Source organism: Argopecten irradians, unplaced genomic scaffold, assembly GCF_041381155.1.
Source record: "Argopecten irradians isolate NY unplaced genomic scaffold, Ai_NY scaffold_0567, whole genome shotgun sequence".
Lineage (NCBI taxonomy): Eukaryota > Metazoa > Mollusca > Bivalvia > Pectinida > Pectinidae > Argopecten > Argopecten irradians.
The window spans coordinates 31,569-47,251 of NW_027188034.1; the positions used below are offsets into that span (position 1 = coordinate 31,569).

The window sequence follows — 15,683 nt, forward strand, 5'->3', positions numbered from 1 at the left end:
TTGAGTGATTGAATGTATACATTGTAACATAAATATTAAATAGTACACAACGTGATCAAACACATTGTACAACAGAGTCGGGTATGAACATCAAAGACCCGCTGGCTCCACCTACTTCTCAATGTTGTAGGCGATCTTGTCAGTCAGGGGGCAATCAGTCGGGCTGCCGATGCTTCACCCAATCAGTGCCTTCGTTACATGCCACCTAAAATCTAATCTACTGCATCAGTTACCAGCCTACTAGATCAGCTACCAGCCAACGTGTCTATCGAGTGAATGAATGTAAATAGGAACACTTGTTGTAACGGCGCTGTAATAGCCTAACTAGAATACTTATAAATTGATGTTTAACATTCCTTCTCTTTTTTTTCAGATCTGACCGATTATGCACCGTGTGTGGATTTTGAATTACACTAGGAGCCTTTAAGAAGGAATTAGAACCATATGTCCAAACAACTGTAGATAATTTCAAGGTAATCCCTAAAAAATGTTCTGATGGTATCATTCTGATTGGGAAAATTCCTTGCTTGGTTCTGATTTCTAAGTAAATGTTGTAGTAGTTCATTCACTTTTTAGCTCACCTGGCCCGAAGGGCCGGTGAGCTTATGTCATGGCGCGGCGTCCGTCGTCCGTCGTCCGTCGGCGTCCGTCGGCGTCCGTCTGTCCGTCAACATTTCCTTTCAATCGCTACTAGTCATAGAGTTCTGCATGGATTGTAACCAAATTTGGCCACAAACATCCTTGGGGGAAGGGGAACAGAACTTGTATAAATTTTGGCTCTGACCCCCCGGGGGCAGGAGGGGCGGGGCCCAATAGGGGAAATAGAGGTAAATCCTATAAATCGCTACTTGTCCTAGAGTTCTGCATGGATTGTAACCAAATTTGACCACAAACATCCTTGGGGGAGGGGGAACAGAACTTGTATAAAATTTGGCTCTGACCCCTCGGGGGCAGGAGGGGCGGGGCCCAATAGGGGAAATAGAGGTAAATCCTTTAAATCGCTACTTGTCCTAGAGTTCTGCATGGATTGTAACCAAAATTAGCCACAAACATCCTTGGGGGAAGGGGAACAAAACTTGTATAAATTTTGGCTCTGACCCCACGGGGGCAGGAGGGGTGGGGCCCAATAGGGGTAATAGAGGTAAATCCTTTAAATCGCTACTAGTCATAGAGTTCTACATGAATTGTAACCAAATTTGGCCACAAACATCCTTGGGGGAAGGGGAACAGAACTTGTATAAATTTTGGCTCTGATCCCCAAGGGGCAGGAGGGGCGGGGCCCAATAGGGGTAATAGAGGTAAATCCTTTAAATAGCTACTAGTCATAGAGTTCTGAATGGAATGTAACCATATTTGGCCACAAACATCCTTTTGGGAAGGGGAACAGAACTTTTATAAATTTTGGCTCTGACCCCCCGGGGGCAGGAGGGGCGGGGCCCAATAGGGGAAATAGAGGTAAATCCTTTAAATCGCTACTAGTCATAGAGTTCTTCATGAATTGTAACCAAATTTGGCCACAAACATCCTTGGGGGAGGGGGAACAGAACTTGTATAAATTTTGGCTCTGACCCCACGGGGGCAGGAGGCGCTGGGCCCAATAGGGGAAATAGAGGTAAATCCTTTAAATCGCTACTAGTCATAGAGTTCTGAATGGAATGTAACCAAATTTGGCCACAAACATCCTTGTAGGAAGGGGAACAGAAATTGTATAAATTTTGGCTCTGGTCCCCGGGGGCAGGAGGGGCGGGGCCCAATAGGGGTAATAGAGGTAAATCCTTTAAATCGCTACTAGTCATAGAGTTCTGAATGGAATGTAACCAAATTTGGCCACAAACATCCTTTGGGGAAGGGGAATAAAACTGTATAAATTTTGGCTCTGACCCTACGGGGGCAGGAGGGGTGGGGCCCAATAGGGGAAATAGAGGTAAATCCTTTAAATCGCTACTTGTCATAGAGTTCTACATGAATTGTAACCAAATTTGGCCACAAGCATCCTTGGGCGAGGGGGAACAGAACTTGTATAAATTTTAACTCTGGTCCCCGGGGGGGCAGGAGGGGCGGGGCCCAATAGGGGAAATAGAGGTAAATCCTTTAAATCGCTACTTGTCCTAGAGTTCTTCATGGATTGTAACCAAATTTGGCTACAAACATCCTTGGGGGAAGGGGAACAGAACTGGTATAAATTTTGGCTCTGATCCCCCGGGCGCAGGAGGGGCGGGGCCCAATAGGGGAAATAGAAGTGAATCCTTTAAATCGCTACTAGTCATAGAGTTCTGCATGGATTGTAACCAAATTTGGCCACAAACATCCTTGGGGGAAGGGGAACAGAACTTGTATAAATTTTGGCTCTGACACCCGGGGGCAGGAGAGGTGGGGCCCAATAGAGGAAATAGAGGTAAATCCTTTAAATCGCTACTAGTCATAGAGTTCTGCATGGAATGTAACCAAATTTGGCCACAAACATCATTTTGGAAGGGGAACAGAACTTGTATAAATTTTGGCTCTGGTCACCTGGGGGCAGGACGGGTGGGGCCCAATAGGGGAAATAGAGATAAATCCTATAAATCACTACTTGTCCTAGAGTTTTACTTGGATTATGACCAAATTTGGCCATAAACATCCTTGGGGGAAGGGGAACAGAACTTGTATAAATTTTGGCTCTGACCCCCTGGGGGCAGGAGGGGTTGGGCCCAATTTTTAAAGGTAGGAAACCAATTGAAAAGCAGAACATTACGCATTTCCCAAACCATGAAATAAAGGTAAATGAAATATAAAGTCCTACGAAATTGAAATTTTTTCTGTACATAAGATAAAATCTTCAGATCATTCTTCAATGCATACAGAGAAATATAAACAATATTCGGTGGTCTGTTGCCTAGCTTTGACGAGGAAAATACGCACCTGCTCTATGACCAGGATACAATACTGCTCTATGACCAGGAAAATACTGCTCTGAAATTGTTTAATTGAAACAACAACAGCAAATTGAGAAGTGCAATGGAGCTGTTTATACAATATCATATAATCTAAAACCACTTCATGTTTACTTTCATAGGCTCGCTTAGCTTTGCGAGTACGACGTCGCCCAAACATATGTATAGTTAGTCTGGCAGATCTCCTGCATGTGTGCTGGCATATGTTTTGAAATTTCTAACTCAACCACAGATGCAACACGAGTCCCAACAGATCCGCTCCCTGGGGCAAGTTCCGCTTGAGATGTGGCTTTGTTTCTTTCTATTGCTACATGCCATCTCTAGAATTTCCATTACCCTAGAGATATCAAAGGGTGCTACTGATTCCATTCTAATCTAACTACTCTTTGTTGCCGATTCAGATATAATTTGTTTTTTTTATCTCACACGCTTTCAGTGTTCAGATTGGTCGCCATTTTGTTTACTTTTAGTGGCGTAACAATGCGCATGTGAGCTCAACTTTGACAACTCCAATCCATTGCAGCTTTCATTTGCGATACTGTCCATGTCAGTCTGACTGTCCTGTCAGTCTGACATCGTAATAAATCAAGGATTTCCTTCAACATTGTATTCAAGACACATTTTGTTCAATCTCATATGCATCAAAGTAAAATTAAATCGAGGTAGGTATTTTTTAATACGTTTTTTTTTCATCTTTTCTTCGTTTTATCGGATTTTACAAAAAATATTGATTTTGGTTGGGCTGATACCTATATTTAAGTGTCGCATTTGCTAATTAAAAATATGCTGTGACAATAACAAGTGGAACTTCCCAAACCTATCATGGTTGGTGCATAGTTGTAAACTAAAATGAAGTTTTCATGATTATTTTTTAGATATTGATGAAAATGTAGTTGTATAATTCATAGAAATAAAAAGTCCTTACAACGAAAATTTCCTACAATTTTCAGGTGTATCGTGTGTATTCTAATAATCAAGAGTTTGAAAGTATTCGACTGTCAGAAACCATGAGTTTCTTTGAAGATGGAAAGGTAAGTTGAATGCTATTTAGATGTGTACTTTAAAACTGCATATAGTTTACTTACAAGTATGCTTGTATATGTTGACAGAACCAGATGTATTAAAGATAATCTAATCTATTGATATCTTAATGAGTATGTCCATACTTCAATGTCTGTGAAGATGTGATCAGGTAATGAAACATATGGATCACAGAGGGTTTGAGTTCCGAAAAACAAAAAAGTCATTCACTCCTAAAGACACATTTAGGTTCTTCTAAATAAAACATTAGACCAGTCAATTATGAAATTGCAGGGGTTTATAAGTTAATTGTGTTAAATATGAGGTATTATAGACAACATTACTTTAATCATGTAATTCATTTATTATTGCTTAAATATAACTAGTACATGTATATCAACTTATGATATATTATTGGGTAGGCATTAAGGCAAATCAGGATCACTCAATAGAAAAGAAAATAAGTTACAGAATTTGGAAAAAAAATTAAAGACGTTTTTATTGATGATTCAATTTGAGAAGTGATTAAAAATTCTTAACATCTGAACATCTCATTCCAGCTTAATATTAAACTGGGGAGGGCCCTAAAGCCTGGAGAGTACAGAGTTAAAGTTTATCAGCTACAGATCAATGAGTCCGAGGTAAGTTTGACCAAAACAGTGATTTTGTAAAACAATGCGAAAAATAATGTTTAGGTTTCATAGAAAATCAAAATTGTTACATAAGGTAACATATAGAAAGTTGTAAATGCTATCACTGTAACTCTTAATTCAGTGATTTGGAAAAAAGTTTTCTCTAGATATGTATATGAAACGTTTTTGCTTTCTGCTTAAAAGACTAGTTCAGTACTTAAAGAATCTGACTCTAAAGACATGAACAGATATCTAGATCATATGTACCATTACAGTTAGACATAGTAGTATTGATTTGATATTTTACTATTATGTATGCTTTCTGTTGTAGCCTAGTAAGTTTTTGATTGACACAATATTTGCCAAAGGAATGTCAGTACTGGAATCCAAGAAGCTGATCATCCCCGAGATAAAAGAACAGTGCAATATTGACCTCTCTCTTGACAGGTAAGTCCAGCTTTAATGGTAAACCACATTAAAAAGGTGTTAGAATACTTGATCTGGGGTCATTGTTTTAATTGTCCCATCTATCCTGATGTCCTATGGAAACTGGGGTCTTAAAGACATTTCTTGTTTTCTTTTGTGCAACATGCACAATAATTATTGAAGCTGTTTGGTTCAAAATGGTTTCAAATGATTTCTAGATATTTGTAATCTTTTAGCCTTATTGCAGTGAAAATAACTGATATTAGGCTGTTCTTGATTTTAAACACACAATTTTGTTGCTGTCGATGGATAAACATTTTATGATAATTTGAAGCAATTTTGTTCAGAATGAAATCAAGAGGTTGACATTTGACTTATAAAAATATCTTTCTAGGTGTCGTGCTTTACGGAAGAAGACGTGGCTAAAAAACCCAGGAAAACAGGTGTACACTGACTCCCAGGTGTATGAAGATGATTTTACCTATCTTTGCCAACTGGGAGGTCTTTTTGCAAGTACTTGATGGTAAGCAGAAACACAAAATTTGGATATTTAAGGTCATTTCTCCAACAGAGAACTTGCAGAATTCCAGAGATAGTTCTCTAAATTTATCCAAGCAAAGCCAGTTTAGATATTGTGAAAATAGCTGATTATTTTTAAGGCATTCAAACTTTATCCAAGGAACCAAGCTGGTTGCAATATTGCCAAATTTTTAACTGAAACTTTGTGGTTTTGACACCATACACAAAGCTATGTATTATTTTCAGGTCCCGAGTTAATGGTATCAGGTAAACGTCCCAGCTGTCTGTCTTCGTCGCGGAGATGGTAAAGCCATCTGCTTATGAGTTTGGACCCTTTGAGGAAATCATATTGTATCAGCAAACTTTAGATGAACTTACAGAGAAAAGGTAAGTAGCTTGAAAGAATGCTTGGTCAAGTCCCAGTACACATGTGATATCAAAGTTTTTCTTGTTCCATCAAAGTAACCAGGCTCTTCTGCATTTGGAAACAAAACTTCCTCCAAGTTATTGATAAAAAAAATAAATAAATAAAAAAAAAAACAATAAATATCCAGTGATATCTTGTATAGGTATTGCTACTTTTATAAAAAAACTTCTAAAATTATTTTGGCAGTTCTTTGAGGTGTGTGCAATAAAAAATTATTGGGAAATGTAAAATAGTTTGCATTTGTATTGTTGTACAGCTCTCTGGGGTGAGCGTATGCCGTAATATAAAATTATTTCGGGATATAAGATTAGATTCATTTGTACTGTTGTACAGCTCTCTGAGGTGAGCGGAATAGCTTTGGAGGACGTGGAGTATGCTAAAGGGCGTGGCACATTTCCATGTGATATCTCCTTACTGGAGGTACACACTGACCTCGACTGGAATCCCAACGTCACCACGCTCAACTCCTGGCCTCTGTACATCTGTGACGACGGCAACGTCCTGTACTACAGGTAAAGCTTTCGGGGGACAATCACATAACCACACAGCAAATTATTACATCAAACTATCGTTCTACATTCCTTATGAATAATAAAACAAAACATATTGACAAATTCTGTATTGTTGTTAAGAATCTTAATTGATTTAATTGAAATTCCTGATCATATGGCTATACAATTAAGCAGGTCTGATGTCTGTAAACATGGACTGTGATGAGTGTCAGGATCTTTAGCATTTTCAATGTGAGTTTAATTGGTATTGTAGGGACAGGTCTGAGGGAAACTTATGTTATGAAACTGTCGGACGAGAGAAGAAAGGAATTACAAAACAAAGAAAATACCAGGTAGAGAAATCGGACCATTTCGTATGACAAATATCAATTATTTACCACTTTTCTGAAAAAGGTCTGTCATCAACTTCAGTCAGTATGGTCTTACTAACATATGCTATACATATATGTAACATGATATCAAGGAAAAAGATACAGTATGCTACACATCAAGTTGTCTTTTTGGAACTTTTATCATCATTTGTATACACAACAGTTTGTAGTTATGTATAAGCTGGTTTTTTTGTCCTATGTATTTTTATGACAGAACAGTCTACCGTAATTAAGTAATTAATTGACGATAGAACATGCTACATATGTTTGCCAAACAGGACTTGGTCTAGACTTCTTGGTATTTTCGGTATGTGAAAATGAAAGTTGTGGTACCACGATAAAACTTTTAGTTATTGGAAACTTTAAAATGGTTTCAATTACACAGGGTCTAAATTCTTCTGTATGCTTGGACTATTCCTGTTAATCATTTCAGCATGCTGTACCTATATTTTGGCTTTTCAGATTGTCAAGAAGTTGTGGCAAGAGCACCTATTCACCAAGAAAAGAAAAGGCGCTGAAAATCTACACTGACGACACACCAGTCAAGTCCCAGGATCTCGACTGAAATAGCTTTACCACACCATCAAAGGTCTCATATTGTCACTTAACGTCAGTCTTAATTGGATCCCAGAATGATTTTAGATCAAAGCTGTCTCCAATGTGTGCTATACTGGGATCAAAGTTCTCACTAACATCCCAGGATCCATATAACGAAGGAGATCGCCATCCTGAGAGTTTTAACATTCACCGGACTTGTGTCCACTTCTAGGATTTAGACTGAAATGTTGATTCTACATTTCAAACACACACATGTCAATCCTATAAATTGTACTGCCTCTTGGTTCAGTCTTCTACTCCTAATCTTTTGTTTTATAGAGAATTGGTGATTCTGTGATTAGACAGTGTTTATCTCCAGTTTCAATGTTTTAACCTCCAGCTACAAGGAAAATGCTAGGATAAGTATTGAATGCTATTACGACTGGATGAATCTACAGTCCTTAAACATAGTAATGGATTTGCTTTTGGAAATGGAAGTGTCAATATGGACATGTGTTAATGTCTTCTACTCTCAATGTGAAACTGTCGATGTGGCTTGTATGTATGTAATGCTTGTGTAAATACAGAACTGAAAGGAAAGGTTGTAATTCAACTTTGTGTTGACAGAGAAACTAGCATTGGTATGGCATGAAATAAAAAATTGTAAAGTACTGTTTGAGAGTAATGATGAATAATGTTTCAACAATAATATGTATACTTTATATACAGGGACGTGTGATAAGAAAAATCTAAAGTCTTTCAAAAGATTGTATAATTCATTTTATAAGCCCGACTGTTGCATAGTTGTCGTTAATTGCTGAATGCTTCGTAGAAGATGTGTCATTGGAATTCAGTTTTTTACTTCTTTGTGTGCTATCAGAGTCCTTCTAAGTTTGTAATCGCTAACAATCATCAGGGGAATATGTACTATTTATTTTTCATATTGAATATATGTCTCAGAAATGTTATTTGTTTAGTAAATTGTTACAGCAATGCACTTTGAGGTTTTTGGCGTCGGATAGAACAGATTCAGTCTGGCCATGTTTAGTATCTGTGAATAGATATAAGTGGATAAATAAGATATTTTGTGTAAGTTCTATGTTTTTAATGAAAAAATTTTATTTGCTCTAAGTTTGAGCTGAGGTGCTCTGTAACTTATAGATAAATGCACAATTTTCCACACATATAATTGATACTTACCAGATATGTTTTGAATGGTATATGTAATAGTTTATGCCATATCTCGGCGGCTAGAAACTAGAAAGATTGTGTATTTTTTAAAAGTACTTAACATGCCAATCTTCGTCTAATAAAAAGTTAACAATGTTAATATCCAGTTTATATTATTCTTTGTTGGAAAAATTCTATTATGAACTATGTATTCATTGAATTAATGTTTTCAGAATAATTCAACACACTCAACACACGTTTGACTTCGGAAATATTTTCATAATTAGATTATTATGCTGAAACAAATTAATCTGGATAATAGTGAAAATAAAACGTTTTAGTTACAAAATCCTTTATGTAATTATGTTTCTTTTGTGTTAATATGATTAATAAGTATTACTTCAAAGTTAATACAATTGTGCCAGTTCACAATTGGTATATTATTTAAGATTGAAGATGTCCATATTTCAGCTCGCTTATTCCAAATGATACAACATCCTGTCCCACTTTGTATAGATCAGTATTTATACCAGAGTCTTGTAGAGAGTTGTTTACCTGATTTTACTTGTTATTTTACAGTAGGTACAGCTTCTTTCTTAGTAGTAACTGAACCCCCAAGTTTATCCAGCATGTTTCATTGGTTTAAATCTTTCCAAGACATTTGTGATTGGAAAGGTAATACTCTACAATTGAAAAAAAAAACCCAGAGATTTTAGAATTAAAGTATTTTTGTATCCATACTTGAGAGATTTATTATGAAAAGTAGCTATGAATTTGTTAGAGTTTATAAATGTTTTGAACACTGAATGTATTGACCAGAAACCATTGCGTCCAATAACTTCTTCTTGTCTACAAACTCTGCTGATGTAACAAACAGACCTACAAAATCAGTTTATTCAGTATAAATGTGTTAAAACTCTATAATTTCATGCAAATATTTCTTGTTTGAAGTTTACTCTCATATATAAAATTTGGGACTCTTCATAACTATTAACTATTTCATTTGTGAAATCGAAGTAGTGGATGTACATGTACATGTAAAGTTGCACTCAGACAGAACACTGAAGTGAACTATACTGCTATTGAGTAAAACAGTATAGAGTTAGGCCTTGATAAGTTGAAACGAGAAACAAGCTAAATCTATATTTGTGAAAAGACACTATGTTCATTTGTATATGATTATTTAACTCATTTCCACTGTCGTAATCTGCCTGATACCCAGTGATTTTGTCTGTAATATTAAATTTTTTGCCACTAAGAATTATGATTATCATATGATTTCTGTGACAGTATGGTTATTAATTGAGATAATGTTAAGATTTCAAAATGGTAAAACAAAATGCCTGCTTTTTATGAGGCTGATGCTGCTTAATCTGATAACTGTTGCTCAGATCGTAATCCAACAGCTTTCTGAACCAAGCTTGTGATACATTACTGTAAAGCCACCCAGTTGTTGATTGGTTTGTGGTATGCTTGTGTGTGAACTGTTGGCGAAGACATTTTGTATTTGTCTGATATTATTTCTCCAAAATTATACATGATTTACGTATAAAGATTTCACTTACAAGAACAGTTAATGTTATTAAGATTATCTTTGTGACTTGAGATTTAAAAATAATTGTGAAATGAAAGCCAGATTTTTGTACTCTTCATACAGGCAGATACAAATAATCACATATCGCCAGATCATCGAATCAATTGTGTATTTTATATATGATTGTTTTCTTAGCTTTTCTCAAGTCAAGATAAATGCCTAGCAAGTGATATAGTGCAATAATTGCTTTTCCAAGACTGCAACATTGTTATTGTGTAAATTAACACTGACAAAAAAAAAAAAAATTAGTTAAGCTTTATTCTTTATAGAATTTGATCTCTAATCAGCTTCAATTCTGGACATTTTTTAAGGTGCATGTTTTTTGAAATAATTTTAAATCCATGACTGATGAAAGTAAAACAATTCTGACCCAGTATGTAATTGCATGATTGCAGGTCTGTATGTAGCCACAAGTAACCCTGTCAGGACACCTCTATATGTCTGTTCATTGTTGGAGAATTAACACATGGTAATTAAAGTCTTGGATGTTACATAATATTATTGGTATTTTGATGTACAGCTGGGTATCATATCATAAGCAGGATACCATGCATGTAGTGATGATCTAATATTATTTCAATTTTTACAATGGAATGTGGCTAATCACACCTAAAGAATATGTCGGGGGACATTTGATAAAATATTGGTGGTTTGTTAATATTAGCTCAATCATTATATCTGCAGCCTTATACAGTCTGGTAACATTTACCAGCTTTAGATGCAAATGAGCTAAAAATTGAATGATTGGATTATTCTAGAAAGTAAATGAGGGCAAAAAGAGTTGTGAACAGGCTAAGATCTATCAATCCACTTGGAAAAGAAAAAGATGCCTGTGGTGATTTTATTGAAAATTTAATTTTAGTTAGTTGTGTAGATTTATGGTTCATATAATGATAGTGTTGGTATAAAGATGTCCCAGATTTAGGTAGGACATTGAGCCTAAGTCAAAAAACCAACTCTGAAGCTTTCACAATTGACTCTTCCAGGCCCGTTATAGCTGAGCATTTTCTACTCGCAACGTTGATAAAATACTTTATCAAGTAGTTGCCTAGAAGTTTGAAGTTGTGCTTCATTTTTGTCATAGCAACAAACATTCAATTTGAAACAGTTTTTCTATCAAAGAAGTGCACATTCAAAAACTACAATCTTGGCCTAGAACCTCCCCTAGCAAACTTTGGCGTCTTGCGGTTGAAGTAACGCAGCCGTTGTTTACCAATATTTTGCAGGAGAACAGCGATCAAATTACTTTACCTGTTTCTGTTGGCCCCCCAGTATTTTACACCTACGTAACAGTTCATTTTTGACTTTTCGCCAATTGTCAAGTTCATGATTCAGATCGTGTCTGACCCTTGACCGCCTCTCAAAAGTAATACCGGATGATGAGAGAACGATTTTAATGAGATTTTACGGTGGACATAAGTATCGTGGTTGCGGAAAATGGTATTACGTCAATAGAAGTTTGATTGTCAGATGAGCTCATACCAGTGTGACTGCATAATTACTCAATTATACAACTTATCTATCTTTTTAGTTTTTCATTTCTTCAAGTGTTGTTTAAGGTTGTTGATGTTGATTCAAATGTTTGTAATCCGATTGCAGATCTTGCTGACTATAAGAATCTTCGATTATAAAGGTCAATTCAATCTTTATTTATATTTTATTTACTTTTATTTATTAAAAACAGTAGAAGTAAATAGGGACTACTCTTATTACGAAGAGCAACAACATTCAATAACGTGTACACATGATCTTTGACTGCAGATGAGTTTTAAGCTGACGAAACCATTCAAGTATAAATAATAAACTGACAATACGGAAGAAGCGGAAATAGATTGTTGACGCAAAACATCTCAGTGGATTTTCTATAGCCCATTATAAGATGACCAAAAGATTTCTGACATTCAGTAAAACATAACAATTGTCATTCAAGTCGGGGTGTTTTTAGGAACATCAACACACAAGTGGAAAGTGGTTTATATAAATTAATATGGCTTAAAACATTATGGAAATTTTGATTTGTTTACAACTCTCTCTCAAACCCGAATTCATTTTTCGCGCCCGTGGAGTGTATGAATCCCCAAAAAAAACAATCGACATATGCCGAAACAGGCCTTGTATTCTTCAATGTTGCTAACAATCAGTGAGGCGACTCAAGTTTTTTGATAGATTCTTATGAATTTCGTTATTTGACAATTTCGTGGACCTACCCTCTCAATTTTCCATCACCTTCCCGTGGATACCGCAAACTCGCGTTACTTAACCGGCAATCTTCCAAAAGTACGGTTGGACTCGGGTGCTAGGTTACCTTAAAAATGTTTATACTCAAACCATAATTTAGCTATGTGGACTCTTTAAATGCATTTACATAAAACTTTAATGTGATTAGATTAATGAAAGAAAAAATAATGATTTGCAAAAAGACAAATGTCATAACATTGCTCTAACACTTTTCATTGATAATATGAACCCAACTTAGGAAAGGTAATGAAGATTTTAACTTGGACTTTTTTTCAGCTTTTTTCAAGCAAGGGAGTCACAAATTGTGCACTGGCAGCAGATAATGAAGGCATTGAACGTCTTACAGATTGATGTTCATGAGCCAATAAGTTAATTCTAACTGGACGAGGGCAAAATTTCCAGTGGCCAGGTAGAGCGTAAAAAAAAAATGCTTTCTTTTGGTACTGGCGGTTCATATGAATGTATGACATAATTGTTACTGTGAGACAAAAGAAAATCATTGTCCAAAGAGTTAAATGTATTTTAATTTTTCCAGAAGAGAAAACTGTCAAGTATGTGTCCTTCCTAGATATGATGAAAAAAGTTATTAAAATAATGGAAAGGAAAATCTCAGAAAACAATGTTATATTAATCAATGTTATACAAAATGTTTATATCAATCCTTGTTACAATAATTACACTGTTTAGTATACTGTAACCATAGCTTCTTCTCTTAGCTTAGCTCAAGGTCGTGTTACAAAATATTAAAAGATTGTTGTTTGTATGTTACACCTAAATTGATGAAATGAACCTTCAATGCAACAGTATAGAATAAATAGCAAAAGCAATTTGCGATCAACAAGAGGCCCAGAGGGGCATGTATCGCTCAACTGGTTGTTTTGTTTTTAATTATCATAAGACTAACAATTAGAAAAATAAGCAAAATTGACTCCAAAAGTTGTAATTTTGTAATCACAACCATACAGTGAAGCTATTGATACCATACAAATATGCTATCCAATACATAGGTTTCCGAGACAAAGTAATATATATTATGAAGTAATAGCCTAATTGTACTCTTTTTGACCTCGTGCATCTATTTGCCGGTTTCCCACTAAGGCCCCTGTGGTCAGGGACCTATCAATTGTAGCACATTTCAAATCCCAAACCTATAAGGATGCTACCATTGCTTTATAAGTGTCTTCTTCCATTCTTATTTTGCAGAGAAATTCGTTTTATATGGAAATTAGACTATAATTTACGCCCTTTTTTGACCCTCCCACTCCCTTCATATCCCCCGGGGTCAGCCCCATCAATTTGCAAAATTTTTGAATCCAAACCCTATAAGGATGTTAAACCATTGTCATTATGAGCGGGTGTAATCCCATGTTTAAGCTGCAGAGGAAAAGTCAAATTATATGGAAATTGAACCTACTTTTGACGCACTTAATCCCTCACGGCAGGCCCCCGGGGGTCCAGCCCTATCATTTGCACAATTTGGAATCCCCACCCTCTAAGTGATTCTACCATTGTCATTATGGTGATAAATACCATGCTTAGTTTGCAGAGAAGAAGTCATTAATATGAAATAGCCAAATTGGACCCGGGGGATCAGCCCATCATTTGTACAGATTTTTCAGTTAGTAGCCCATACGGATGCTACCTAGTCAAATTTTGGGGGTTGAAATCCCGACCAGCGTTTATGGAGAAGAAGTCAATTTGTTGGTACGGACGCCGATCGCTGCGGTATCCCATAAGTCCTCACCTCGGTCCTGTCGGACCAGGTGAGCTAATAATAAACTGGACAACACATTCATTAATTTCCGGTCAAATACATGTACATGTTTCCTTACATTAAGATACCAGGTGTACATAGATGTAATAGATAAAGATGCTCCACCGCCGACAGAGCATAAATGATATTCATTATTTGAACAATTTTTGGTGTTCAATTGTGTGTATTTATGTCTAATTAACACAAAAAATAATATAAATATTTTTATTTTGCCCTTGGTGCATGCGCAATCAATACTTCATTCCATAAAGGATATAGTGCGTCGGATCTTTTTCGGGATGCAATTAATTATTGTTCATATTTTTAAATATGTTTTCAATATTTTTTAACTTTACGTTGAATTAGAAGCTCAAACTTTTCAATAGTGGTAATAGCGTAAAGTAAGTAACTTTTGTAACTAAAGAAAAATACTAAATCGTCTGCTCCTGTTTTTGGTAGTGAAAATATACCATTTGTCAGCGGTGGAGCATCTATAATCAAGAGGATCTGGAAGAAATCTAATCCTTAAATTTTTAGTGTTTCTCTTAACTTACAATTTCTATTTTAATAAATAATCGTTTATAAAAAAAATGATAACTGCAATGGCTAATTATTCAAAATTATTTCAATGCTACATTTTGATAAAACCAAAATAATTACATATTAAGGAGAAGATAACTCTGCATGACATGGGAAAATATACGAAGTAGATAAGCAAAAAAAATAATGATAATAAAAAAAAATATTGTGTTACAAAACTTGACCTACATTTGTAAGTACAGACAACACTACTATGATTGACTGAACATATTGCTGGGGTCACATTTTCAAAAACACACACCAACACAACCTGAGAAACCAATAAAAAATATCGCCATCATAAATATTATGCATCAAAATCAAAAGACCATCGGGATGTTAGAATCTACAGTACAACATCTCACAAAAAATACCACACACACCCAAAATGCAGCCGGATATACTAAGTACACTACCGACTTCACATGTTCCCATAGAACATTACAGAGCAAACATCCTCACCTCAAACACAAAACCTTAAAAAAAACCTGTGGCGCAGGCAAAAAGGCATCTATTAATGGATTAGAAATAACGCTCTTCATCATCATCATACAATCAATACAATTCACATAGGTCATTCTGCATACTCATCATACCTTCACGACTAGGGTCAATATCTAACAAAGAACACAGCTTTTATAGAAATTGAATTGCATACTTAACATTGAATGATATTTTAAAATGTAGACACTTGGCCCCATAGGGATTGCGAGAAAACTATTTGGAAACAACATATTTGCTATTTGTGCTTAAAGTCCTAATAAAACAGCGAGTAAATTAATGATGAGCGCGAAAAATCAAGAGTGCCGCCCTCCTCTTTAGGGCCTCTTTAACAATTCAATAACCAAATATTTAACAAAGTAGGAATAAAATCTAACCAAACACACACACATTTAACACAATTCTAGCTACTAACCTTGTCAACGACACACTGAATCCCAAAAAATCTGCTACTTGTGGTTACAAGCACGA

At 35.7% G+C, this 15,683-nt stretch overlaps 1 long non-coding RNA gene across 1 annotated transcript; it reads left to right on the plus strand.

Moving 5' to 3' along the window:
- Positions 1 to 405: 405 nt before the first annotated feature.
- On the plus strand, positions 406 to 5,029 carry LOC138313050 (uncharacterized). The gene is made up of 4 exons (XR_011207121.1): positions 406 to 473; positions 3,884 to 3,964; positions 4,514 to 4,594; positions 4,917 to 5,029. It is a non-coding gene; the product is annotated as an uncharacterized lncRNA (long non-coding RNA).
- The last annotated feature ends 10,654 nt before the right edge of the window (positions 5,030 to 15,683 follow it).